The sequence below is a fragment of the Anser brachyrhynchus genome (assembly GCF_964034855.1).
Source record: "Anser brachyrhynchus genome assembly, chromosome: 1".
Classification (NCBI taxonomy): domain Eukaryota; kingdom Metazoa; phylum Chordata; class Aves; order Anseriformes; family Anatidae; genus Anser; species Anser brachyrhynchus.
In genome coordinates, this window is record NC_137694.1 from 104,888,800 (window position 1) to 104,901,379 (window position 12,580).

Genomic DNA, 12,580 nt, shown 5'->3' on the forward strand with positions numbered 1-12,580 from the left:
TGGGGAAAAAAAAAAAGAACAACTTGACCACTGAAACAGAAAGGTGAGCAGGATGCCAATTAGACTAAACTGCCTCAGAAACTAAGGAAGAAAGTAACACATGAGAATGCATGAGAAAATAGCTTCTACTTTGACAAAAAAAATTGATGTACTTTATTAAGGTTATCAAGGAGCTGGAGATTATCAAGGGGCTGGAGCACCTCTCCTATGAAGACAGGCTGAGGGAGTTGGGGTTGTTCAGCCTGGAGCAGAGAAGGCTCCAGGGAGACCTTACAGCGGCCTTCCAGTACCTAAAGGGGGCCTGCAGGAGAGCTGGGGAGGGACTCCGTCAGGGGGTGGAGTGACAGGACAAGGGGGAACGACTTTAAGCTAAAAGAGGGGAGATTTAGGTTAGATACAAGGAAGAAATTCTTCACTCAGAGGGTGGTGAAGCACTGGCACAGGCTGCCCAGAGAAGCTGTGGATGCCCCATCCCTGGAAGTGTTCAAGGCCAGGCTGGATGGGGCTTTGGGCAACCTGGTCTGGTGGGAGGTGTCCCTGCCTATGGCAGGGGGGTTGGAACTGGATGGTCTTTAGGGTCTCTTCCAACCCAAATAATTCTATGGTTGTTCATAAATGAAACTGAACCTGCAAAGACTGGCAGGGGTTGTGTTGTTGTAGGAGGTTGTATTTTTGCACGCAAAAACACAGGGGTTGTATTTTTGCTGGCAAAAATAAAAGCATTGCAGTTAGAAAGTACACTTCTGTTTGCAGTACCATATAAAAGGAGGAAAAGCAGTCCCTGTGGCAAAGAGGTAACAGTAATCATCATACCCTAGAACCACCCTTCCCTTCTTCGGGAGCAGTATCACCAGCACAAAAAATAAACTAATACAGTAATTAAACTAATAAGCTAATAATTTATTCCCAATAAATTATTGGACTGGAGGTGTGGTAATAGGGTATGCACAGTTCACACTACTCATGAACTACGAAGGAAAAAAAAAGAAGACTTCAACCAAAGGAAGTTACTATCATCTAAAAGCACACAGCTATATGAATACGAACTGTCATACTCTGTGCTTGTCCATGTCACAGCTATCTGACTCTATGCCCCCCTACTCAAAACCATTTAGTGTGCAAGACTGAATGGCTTTGAACGTTCAGTGCTTTTTCACGTAAAAGATTACATGTAATACAATAATTAGGACATCCTGAACTGAAAATTTGCTAAAAGTTCCAACACAAACTAAGATGGTGCTGAAACATCAGCATCAGAGAAAGATGAAAACTTTTGGATCATGTATAGCTCACTATAAATCACTGAACTAATTGTTTTGTTACAATTATATTGTTTTATACCTATGGTTTTCCTTTAACAAACAAATCTCAACAACATAAGGTTCATACTAACTCTGAGAGAAGGGAATAAAAATAAAAAAAATTGTTTTCATAATAGCTACCCATTAAATGAATGTCAAAACAGTACAATTTTTTGAAATAATACCTTTTGATTCCTTTTTTTTTTTTTGGAAAGATGCATGCGCAAGGAATGATTTTATATTTTGAATTTATTGAATGAACAGCCCTGTCTGTGAATGTAGTCTTGGTACAACTGAAACAAGAAGATTTGTAGCAACTTTAAAGTCACCAAAACCCATGTGCTAGAAGTGCATAAGGATCCAATTCCTAAAGTTACTATGTATTAGCTTTGTACAAAACTGCAGAAAGATACAGTTTACAAAACTTGACCTGCATATTTAAACTTATCAATAGATAGCATTACAGCCAACATCCAAAATATCACATCAAGGGAAACAGTGTCTTTACAGGCATAAAAGGGTAGGATCAAACAGTTTGATCCAAATTTCAATAGTAAGACCAACTAGTCAAAAGACTTTTGTCATTTGCTATATAAACATGCTGTAGAAATGCAGAGAAACACTCAGCAAGCATTGCAGAAACCCCTCAGACAGTCTGAAAATGTGTTCAAAGTTAAGATTAGTGTGCTTATTTATGGTGCTGTGAGAGTGGGGAATAAGTAACACCTGTTAAAAGAAACAGCAAATGATATTGAGAATAGTGGCATGCTTAAAATACTTCTGAGCTAAAAGTTACTTTATTTGTAGTAAGACCATCATAAAAGATTTATTCTAATAATAAGCCTAATGTCCCACTATTAAAAAAAAAAAAGTAAAAAGCAAACCAAGTAAATCTGAAGCAGCACAATGAAAATACATCACCACAGCAGAAGGATCTCTACAACATCCCTCCACCTTCAGAACCACTACGCATCATCTTACCATTGGAAATAGGAGCACAATTCTAAACACATGCCAAGAAGGCAGGAGAAATCTTTGGCATTAACTTTAAGAATATTAACAGAACAATTAGTCCTACACTGAAAAAGGTATTGGGTATTGTTTTTGGAAATAGTTTAAATTTATGAGCACATATCTGGAACAAAGGTTTCCCTTGGAAACCCAGAAGCCTGAGGTAGATAAACCATATTTAAGAGAAGGTATTTTCCCCCAGCTTCATGGAAGCACCTAGTTTGAAAAGAAGGATTTCAATTTTAGCTGCCTATCAGAATCATATCCCGTAGTAAAGCTTCAGTACAGGATATGCAAACGCTGATATGACACACAGATTGTCTCTGAAATTAGAGACAATCAGAAGTAGATCAGCATGCAAAGTATCTTGTTCAGAAGATCTTCACATCATTGCAAAGACAGCTAGAAAAACCCAGGTTAAAAAAATGCAACATGCACTTGTAAATAAAAAAGTGTGTTCTTATTCACATTAAAAAATGGATCTGTCAGTAAAAAATGAAAATCCGACTGCAAGTGGCCAGAATCTGTACACTAAAATCTGAACCACTGAAAAAGACATTAGTCCATATGAATTCTGCAATAGCTGCTGAAACAAGCCACAACCCACTCTGAGCCTCTTGAGAAAATGGATATCGAGCACCAACTTTGTATTGAATTCTTAGAGAATAAGGAAACTGGTATCAAGTACAGATTAGTGGAATACCACCTGGCACAGCAAATGCTCCCAGAGTTGGGATTACCAAAGCACTGCAGAAAAACTTGTTTGGAAGCAAAGTACAGATGAAATTTAAGTTGTAGATTGATCAGATGAATCATGTAACACTGTGTAAAGTTCACAAACTAGGTCTCAAGCACAACTTTAAACATAATTCTTTTTCACTTTTTTGTTAGCTGTTAATTTGAACTAATGTGATTGAACAGTCTTCCAGGAGACATCTGACAGCCTCCAGCCAGGTGCACAACTTTTAAAGATTTATAGCAAGTGTGAAAGTCAAAAGGATTCCACATACCACAGGAGAAGGGATGTACACCCATTAACTGTTTCTGCTAGCTTAAAATGCTATTATTGCTACTTGGCATTCTGCATCCTACCTGCAAAGTGCTACTTTCTGTGTGTCATCGTCAAACTAAACCTCCTGTTCAGCCTGTTACAGATACATAAAGAAGCCATGTTCTTCCACAGGCACGCTTACCACAGTTACTACCTTGCTATTCTGAATAAATGTTTTCTGCTCCAACTCCGACCTTCCCAGTCTCCGAGATGTGTCTTTGCTTATGACTATCTTTATTTACTCTCGTAATCAGTCCCGTTCACAGAAGCAGCCTGGGAGAGGAGGACACATGTAATAACCCAGCTACATCTGAGTATCAGTAAGGCCTTTTGAATAATTTTCAAATATGTAAATAAGTAACCTCCAGTTTGTCTTGCCTCTATTGGCTGGCAATTTTCCTATATGTATCAAGGTATGAGTCAGCTGAGGAAGAATGTGAAGGGATGATCACGCAAGAAATGGAAAAGCACAATGTCATGCCTGTGTTGCTGGAGAGCAAAGGACAATACAATAAAAGTCAGAAACAGATAGGGGAGAAACATAAATGCGGAAGGCTCCTCAGAGGAGGTACGAGAAGCTGTGACCTTACGTGGTGCATGATAGCCAGTGGACAGAACTGAGGGGGAGGAGAGGTGGCAACGTTTTGATTAAAAATGCCAGGAGGTTTGCTTCAGCAACTGTCTTTTTGACAAGACTCAGGGAAAGTAAGAGAGTTGTCAGAGGCCAGGAAGAAGGGAGAGCAGTAACTGAGATGGTAAGCAAAACAGAAAGCATAAGGGTTACCCAAAGAGACAACTAAGAAAGAAGCAGCAGATTACGGCCACGAAATTGGAGGATGAGGTCTTATATTGTAAGTGTAAAAAGAATAGCGCGATTCGGAGAAAACCATGTCCAACTACGGTCCGACTGTGGAAGATTGCAACAGAGGAAAGCAGGAAACAAAGGGAAATCTCAAGGGAGATTTCTGGAGTTTCATCCTGGTCTCAGCAATTTTAAACTATCAGCAAATCATTAAAAAAAAAAAGACATTAAGGTGGTATGCTGAGATGCATAATGTAATATTACTGGCATGAGGAAAGTGAAAAAAAGCCAGGAGAGCATGCCAGAAGTGGGTCTGTGTGTCTAACTTATGAAAAAATAAACGGAGGAAGGTAAGTGGCCTAGTACAGAAGTAACTGAATAAATAACTAGAACAGCAGGAGGGAAACCGGGAAAATACAGACACAAAAGTCAAGGGAGGACAAGATTTCAAGACTGGGCACGATCAAGTGTCAAAAACAGCAGGGAAGCCAAGAAGGATGAAGATGGAATACAGACCCTGAGACCTGGCCAAGAAAAGGTCATTAGAGATCTTAGAAGGAGACTCTTCAAGGGAGTCAGAATATCTGTACTTAAGTCAACTTTAAAAACAATTCTAGGCTGCAGACATGGTACGGGATCTGTCACCCTTCAGTTTTGGCTTTGCGGGTCCTTCCATGAAACAAAAATGAACAGGGGCATCATGCTTTCACTGCTTCTCAGTGCCAAGAAAAGCAGCATACAGAGGCTTTGAGTTCAATTTCACATTGCAATTAAGGTAATCAACAGGAAGAAAAACACCAATAACAACACCCAGCCTTTATAAAGTGTTTCTCATCCTCATACTTCGGAACCCTTATGAAGGAACGATACCCTCTTCCAGTATAAATAGGAAGCTGTGCAAAGAGAAGCACACAGCGCAAGGTCAGCCAGCAGAGGAGCAGCAGAGCCATGCAGAGAACACAAGTCTCCCACACCAGTTTTCCTCCTTGAAACTTTGTCTGCTTTGTCCAGGTAGAGATAAATGGAATTTCAGAGGTAATTAATAGTTTGTCCATTTCTGTCTGCAAGTTACAGATGGAGAGGGACACTTTTTTTTTTTTTTACTTAATATTTTTTTGGGGGAAACTGAGAATTCAGAAACTTTGCTCCTTTCTTAACTTACGACAACAAAAAGTTCAGATTCCTTCCCAGTTATTCAGATTTGAACTTTTAACAGTATGTATATATTTCTCATAATCAGCCACAGCCTTTACACAGCAAAGAGCATAAACAAAATTTGAATTGCTAATGTAAAAAAGAAAAAGCAAATACTTTTTCCTCAAGGTATAAAAGCTCTCACTCCTCATCTCTCCCTCATTACTCAGTCTCTGTTATACATTAGAAAGGCCAAACAAAAACACACATTCCTTTATTTGTTGACTTCACATCAAGCAAACCGACCAGCTTAGAAAGATCAGATCAGAAACGAGGTACTGGGCCTTGCACAAATTGTTCACACCAATTCAAAACCAAGATCCTGAGGTGCTGGGAGCAACTAGAGATTGTAATGCATGGGTTTTTTTTTTCATTCTAACTGAATAAAACCTAGCTATTCCTGAAGAAAGGAAGGGGACAGTCAGGAAAGGAACATGGGAGACAAAGTGCCATTCCCCAGCTTTGTTGACCTAGACATTTTCAGATGAACAGTTTCATTTATTTTATATTTGTATAAAAAGATGCTTCCTGATACAAACCCTGACCAAAAAAAAAAAAAGGAAAACTTCATCCGTAAGCATGTAATCTAACAAAAGCCAAAGATTGAAATGCAGGTGCATAAATAATAAGATCTGTGAAACGGGTTAAGAAAGGACTCCTGATGGTAAAGAAACTTTGAAAGGATACATGGAATGCTTGCTCTTTGAAGAGACAAGAAGCGTTTTAGGCTTCCAGGACCACAAGAGAGAATGACAAACGGACAGTAAGGAAAATGAGATGCAAAGAGCAGTACAGAGAGAACTGGGAGGAGTACTGGGGTGTAGGAGGAAGTGAAAGTAAAGTAGATGGGGTGGAAACACGCTGGGCCTTAAAGGTGCAGGAGAAGAACCTGACTATGACATGAAGATAGGAAGCCGGGGACGGGATTCAGAAAACAGCTGACCAGGTCAGCAACTAGCAGAACCTGTGTCTTCTACCTTTAAGGCACCGACTCAAAGGTTAGTATTAGGATGGGGTAGAGGATGGAGCAGGTCAAAGACTGAAGGATAAAACAACTGCCTAGTCCAAATATTGGCAAAGCACCACAGGTCACAACTGTAAACGGGTCCCACACTCTGTTGTGAGGTCTCTGAATTCTGAAACATTCCCAGAATTTCGCACGTTCCTTTTCAAATGTAAAGTGAAAATTTTGCAGTTCATTAATTGTGAAAACGTCCTGCAGCACGCTTGCCCTCTCTCAGTAACATACACTCACAGGCTGCCTTTAAGCATGGAAAAACTAAGGGCAGAGTAAAAGTACGCTACGGATTTTTATGTTCATCATATATACCTCAGAAGGAGGACACATCAATAGCGCAATAGGTAGCAAGTATCAATATTAAACCCTACAAAGAGGATAAGCATTTTGCAGTTGAACACAAATGGGATATTCTTGCTAAAATAACAAGTACAGCAGCCAGCAAAACAGGGGTTCAACTGCTTTTCTTTAGGCTTCAGAATTAACACATCTGAGAATTCAGACATTTTGGAAATAACAATTTTAGGCTGTCCGTCAACCTGGACGCTACTCTCATTTTCAAAGTTGTCTTCCGGAAGTGCTAAAACATTTTATTATTATTATTAAAGTTTCAATTCCAAAGCATCACACGGCAACAGTTTCCGCAAATGAAGTACCACGGAACACAGAGGGTTCTGTTTTCAAGTCATTGGTTACAATCCCAAAGTTGGGAAAAGCAAATGGAAAAATGAGTCCAAAAGCATTTCATCTTCTGGTTGCTAATGACAGAGATGTAATTCCTGTCTGACAGCTGTGTAAAATGAGATAATCATCTCAGCCCTGCTCTTGAGGGACAGCTGTCCATATCACAGTTGCCATTAGCCATACTTCCTTTCTGACACTTGAAGGGCCAAAGATCCAGACTGTGATGCAGACCGAAGCTCCCACTACAAAGGTCAGCTGAAATTTACAGGAGGACGTAGTAAGCAAAGATACCAGTACCTCTGGGATAAGAAAAGACCTTCTTGGGAGACGTAAGCATTCAGATGTATTTTTATTGAAAAAAATACGTACTACTGTAGTCACAACCACATCTTGGACTGGGAAATGATATCCAAACTCCTTAAAAATCATTTATTCTGTTCCATTTGAAGTTGTCTGACTCTTTATTCTACCCCAGACGCTTGCCTACAGAACCAAAAGCAGATTTCAAGATAAAATCCAAGGAACTTACAGAACATATACTGAAACACTCATACAACCTCCTAACCTTTCAGTAATTTAATCCTTTTGACATAACTCTCCAGACCTTCTCATTGCATTTTACCTTAGGGCTTGACATACACCCAAGTTCTCAGATGAGAGTGGAGCACACGCAGGGCAGAATCACACCACTTCAACTTTAAAAGTCACCTTTTGGAATGACGAATGACCAAATTTAAATCTACAAATCCATACGCATGCATCTAAGTGTCTCTGTACGCTGAAGACTTCATTGCTTCTGTTAAGTCAACTCTACATTCCTGGACACTTAGGAGAATTAGGCTATTTACTTAGGTACCTAAATGTGGTTTCAGAAGTCTAATTTTAGGTGTTGTTGTTTAATATTCTTAATGTAAACTCTTAAAGACATAGTACTTTCATTCAAATGCGCCTATAAAGTACCTCGCACTTTTTATGAAGGTAATACTCTCCATTTTTCTTTCATGGATACGTCTGTATAAAATAAATGATGCAAAACAGCTGCAGTATTCCACCTCAGAGAAAGCTGCATTTTAGTCCGTGATAAACATTTGATGTAAATACCAGCATCACCACTGAAAACCTATGCTCCCAGAAAAACTACTCCCTCCCTTGATTTTATCAGTATGTCCTGGCTTTCGTATAGTTGTATTTTAGACTACAAGATCTTTGGAGCAGAGATTGTCTTAATTTTGTGTGTCTGAGTCAGCACCGACTGCACTGTCAGCAATTAACAAATAAATAGCGAGCAATTACACTACAGCATAGGAGTTTCAGTCCTGGATGTCTGTCACGAAAAAAGCTCTGATGCAAACTAAAAAAAATCATAATAACCAAGGGAAATATATACAAATATATAAATATACACACACACAAAAATAATCATTGTAGGAAAGCAAAATTGTGTAAGGCTGGCATATATATTCTGTAAAGTGCCCTGGCATCCATCAGAGCCAAAAGCACTTGAAAAATGTCAAGTCATTACTGTGAGGATGGGGGTAGAGCAAGGTAAATTAACCTCTAAAGCATGAAAAGTTAGCTACCCCCTTGAATTTAACCTCTAGAGCATGAAAAGTCAGTTACCCCCTTGACTGTACAAAGGACAAAATGCCTCAGTTATCTCTTCTCTTGCGCTAGATAACACTGTACTCAAAACAGGCTGATTGCATAACTGTAGGGCAACAGGTAGGAGGGCATCTAACAGTACTCTGAATATACATCACTTCTTGATTCAGTCTCCCCTCAGCAAGAAGCACCTTCTCGAGCTACAGATAACTGTCAAAATTCTCTGCAGAAATGGGGAATCGTTTTGGAGGACCCTGGAGGCATCCTCTGCCTGATCTTACTGGCCACGTTCTTTCTTCAGGGTCTCCCTGTTCACTGTTCTCTGAAACGCATGCTGCGAGGCTTCCTGTCCTGGTCAAGGGCCCTTTGATCTTGGATTTCCTCACTGCTGCCTCGATGGAGAACACAAACAGGAGTATCTCAGGTGAGATACCCTTAGGTTTGATTCTTCTGCTACAGGAATCTGCTTTGACTTCGTTGGAAATGAAGTCTCCCTTGGACTCGATTTCTCAGGAAATCACGTTAGCATCAGAATACTCATCTGAGGCTGGAAATTAACCGTCTCGTCTACAGAAAGCAGACAGCTTGGCTCACGACCGCACCAGCGTTACCATTCACGTGAGCAGAGGGTAAAACACACATGAAGACTGGTAGCAACAGAACGGCTTCTTCTGGCTTTCAGAGCAGGTTCCGCTAGCACTACCATGATTTTCATTCCTAGGCCCCTAAGCACAACAGAACCCACTCTCAAGGGCACTCGTACCAGCATTCACTCCACAGCCCCGAGGTACAGCAGGACACGCGTCTCTGGGTGCTAGCACCGGGATCTGTACGTTCGGATCCCAAGCACAGGAAGGTCTGCATCCCACGATGATTTTATTCCCACCGTTATTTGCATAAGAGGGCACTCAAGGAGACCACCTGTCATTCCAGCCCCATGGATGCATCCTTGGGCACCAGCACTACAAATCTCCGTCTGTATCTCCTCAATACTTTTTGGCCAGTATTATTATCCTTCTCAATGACCCCTGAATGGAAGAAATTCACTCCACACCAGAGATGATGAAGGCTGAGCCTAGGAATAATACACCAGTGCAATAAAATAGAAGGGAGAGGACAGTGAGGTTTCTTACAATTAATTAGAGTTAAGGTCTCCAATAAACTAAATAGCGAGAAAATAAATCAGATCAATTACACACAGTGTACAAGATCGCTAAATGACAGAGACGGAGAAAGACTGCCATAAGAAGGTTTGGAAAAGGTTCAGAAACAAAAGGAGAGAAAAAAGATTAAAAGGAAAGTAGATACGGTGAGAGAAGAGACGTGGAAAACAAAGATAGAAGGCAAAAGAGAAGGACAGATAGGAATAGGGAGGTGATATAATGCGGTCACTCACTCTGACTGGAAGATTCTTCTGGAGGGAGGTGGATTATCTTCAGTGCTGGTTTCTGGGGTGCTGCTCTTCACACTTCTCTGAGACCCATCCTCAGAATGTTGCTGTCAGTTATTCCAAGTGCTTCTTCAAGAAATATTTCGAGGGCGTGGGGATTGTAGATTAAATCAGAATCTTGAGTATTATAACAATCTGCCTGGGACTGTCACCCCCCTAAAACTGCTGGGTTTATCCCTGGATGGAGATCCTCTCTCCCTTTTGGCAGCTAAATCCTAAAGGGGTGTTCCCCTGGGAGACAGCCTTTTCTTCTCCTTGCCGTCTGTCAGATTGGGAAAATTTATCTCAAATAATCTCCCTACCTGGAAGTCTCTTCTCTTTCCTCTAGGTGCACCTTGTCCTTAGGGGTGGCGGGACCACTTTCTGTGAAATAATTCTTGCTAATTCTGCGGATATTATCAGGGATATCTGTCTCTTTCCCTGCAGTTGGGAGGTGTGTCGTCTCTCCTTGCAGAGAATACTTGGAGAAAACCCTCTTGGGGTTAGGGAATGAGGGATCTTCCTTGGGAGGAAGGAGGATCAGGTCAGTATTGCAAATTGCCTTTATCTCCAGTGGCTAACAGCAACTGGAAAAGGGAAGAAGAGTATCTAAATTTGCCTGTGCTTTCTCTGCCGTCTACCAAGCAGATATAAATAATTAAAACTACTAGATAAGCATCTGGGGCTTCTGCTTATTTCTGTTTTGGGAACTGCCTCCCTTGGGCACACGGGGTTTCTTCTGTGGAGGCTCCCTGCTCTGGGAAAGAGCCGGTTAGGGGCCGTCTCCCCTGCTCGGGGGAGGAATTTCCTCACCCGGGAGATACGCAGCAGGGGGTGAGGAGGCGCTAAGGGTTATTCCTGCGACCCTCAGAAGCCGGGGGGCTGAGGACGCCTCTCCCCTAAATAAGCATGGAAGTCGCTCCAGGAGGCTCTTTCCCACCGCCTCTCGACAGCTTTCCGGGGCTCGATGCCGGGCCCTCTGCCCGCCCCCGGCTGGTTAGCGGGCCCGGGGGCGAGCGCGAAGCCCCCCGCGGGCGGCCGGCGGGGTCGGAAGGGCTCTGCGGGCGGTGGGTCCGCCCTCGGCCGGCGGGCGAGGCGGGGGGGGGGGGGGCGAGGGCCTGCCGGGGTGCCCCCCGCCGGCGCGGGGCTCCCTAGCGGGCTGCCTCCCTCCCGGCGGCGGGGCGGCTCTCCGTGCCCCCGGCAGGCCGCGGGGGTCCCCCCACCCCAGCCGTCCGGAGCTCCGTGCCCCGGCTTCCCCCCCCAGGCCCCAGCTCCTCTCGCCCGGGCCCGGCTACCGCGGGAGGCCGCGGCGGGCCGCGGGGCTGAGCGGCCGCCTCCTCCGCCGCCGTCTGCCGGGCCTCGGCTGTCGCTCCCGGGGGCTCCCCGGGCTCCGGTGCCGGGGCGGGGAGGGGGTGGGGGTGAGGGGGGGGGCCGGCCGGGCGGCGCTGAGTCCCTCCAGGCCCCACCGCTCCCGCGACTGCTGCTCCTGGCTGCGGCTCCGCTGCAGGCCCCGGCTCCTCCCCGGCCGCCGCTCCGCCTCCTCCGGCTCCCCCCCGGCCGCGGCCGCCCCCGCCTCCGCGGGTTAAGGAGGCGCCGGCGGGCGGGGGGCGCGGGCCCACGCCCGGGGGGCGCAGCGGGGAGAGCGGCCGGGGAGGCCCGGGGGCGAGCCCGGCAGCAGGCGCACCCCCACCCCCCCCCACCCTCCGCCTGGCACCGCTCCCAAATGTCCGCCAGCCCCTCTGCCTGCAGCCCCCTGCCCGGCACGGCACGGCAGGGCGCCCCTACCTGTCGTGTCAGCGCTGTGCCGTGCTCCGGCCCTCCCGCCCCCGGTTCAGGATCTCCGTCCCTGCTGATCCTCCTTCACGCCATGCGTTTGTCCGCAACCTATCGCAGCAACGTCGCCAGATCTTAACGAGGCCTTTCCTCCGTAGCCTTTACTGCTGTCCCCCCCTAACACGTTATAATCAGCCGAGTCGGTGCAGAGATCCCTGTGAGCTGCACACCGTGTTGTCTCACTTCCACCCAGTTGGCTGAAAATTGTGAGTCTCGTGCTGGTATGCTGCAAGGCTGGTTTTGGAGACACGGACCGTCCATGATGTCAGAACACGACAGGGGACTGCCCAGTGAAGTGACTTAGATAATAGATCAAATACTCCAAAACGTGCATGGGAGAAGGAAGAGACAGTGTATGAGATCCCCCTGAGTGTGAGGCCAGTGCTGTAGGGTGACCGCTACTGCATGGAAATCTGAAATGCACAAACGTGTAATAGCCACAGGTTCCCTGCCAGTCATCTGGAGGGCTCCCTGTCTTTGACAATCTCTTCTTTCCATGGCGAGCTTCATATTTGCATCCCTCCAAGCAGTGCCACTGCTACGGAACTTGGAGCTTAGGATGTGAAATACACTGGGGGGTGAAATACATTTATTTTCTGAGTAAATTTCTTATTTTTTTCTTCTGTGAACTGTAATATGAAAACTGTTCTGATGG

General features: G+C 44.5%; 1 protein-coding gene across 2 annotated transcripts in view; it reads right to left on the minus strand.

Moving 5' to 3' along the window:
* The window catches only part of FOXJ2 (forkhead box J2), a 32,777-nt gene extending 21,209 nt beyond the window's left edge, over positions 1-11,568 (minus strand). For both annotated transcript variants that reach the window (XM_080580295.1, XM_080580294.1), the window contains exon 1: positions 10,060-11,568. The gene's annotated coding sequence lies outside the window, so the exon portion shown is untranslated. The remainder of the gene's footprint in view (positions 1-10,059) is intronic.
* Between the last annotated feature and the right edge of the window lie 1,012 nt (positions 11,569-12,580).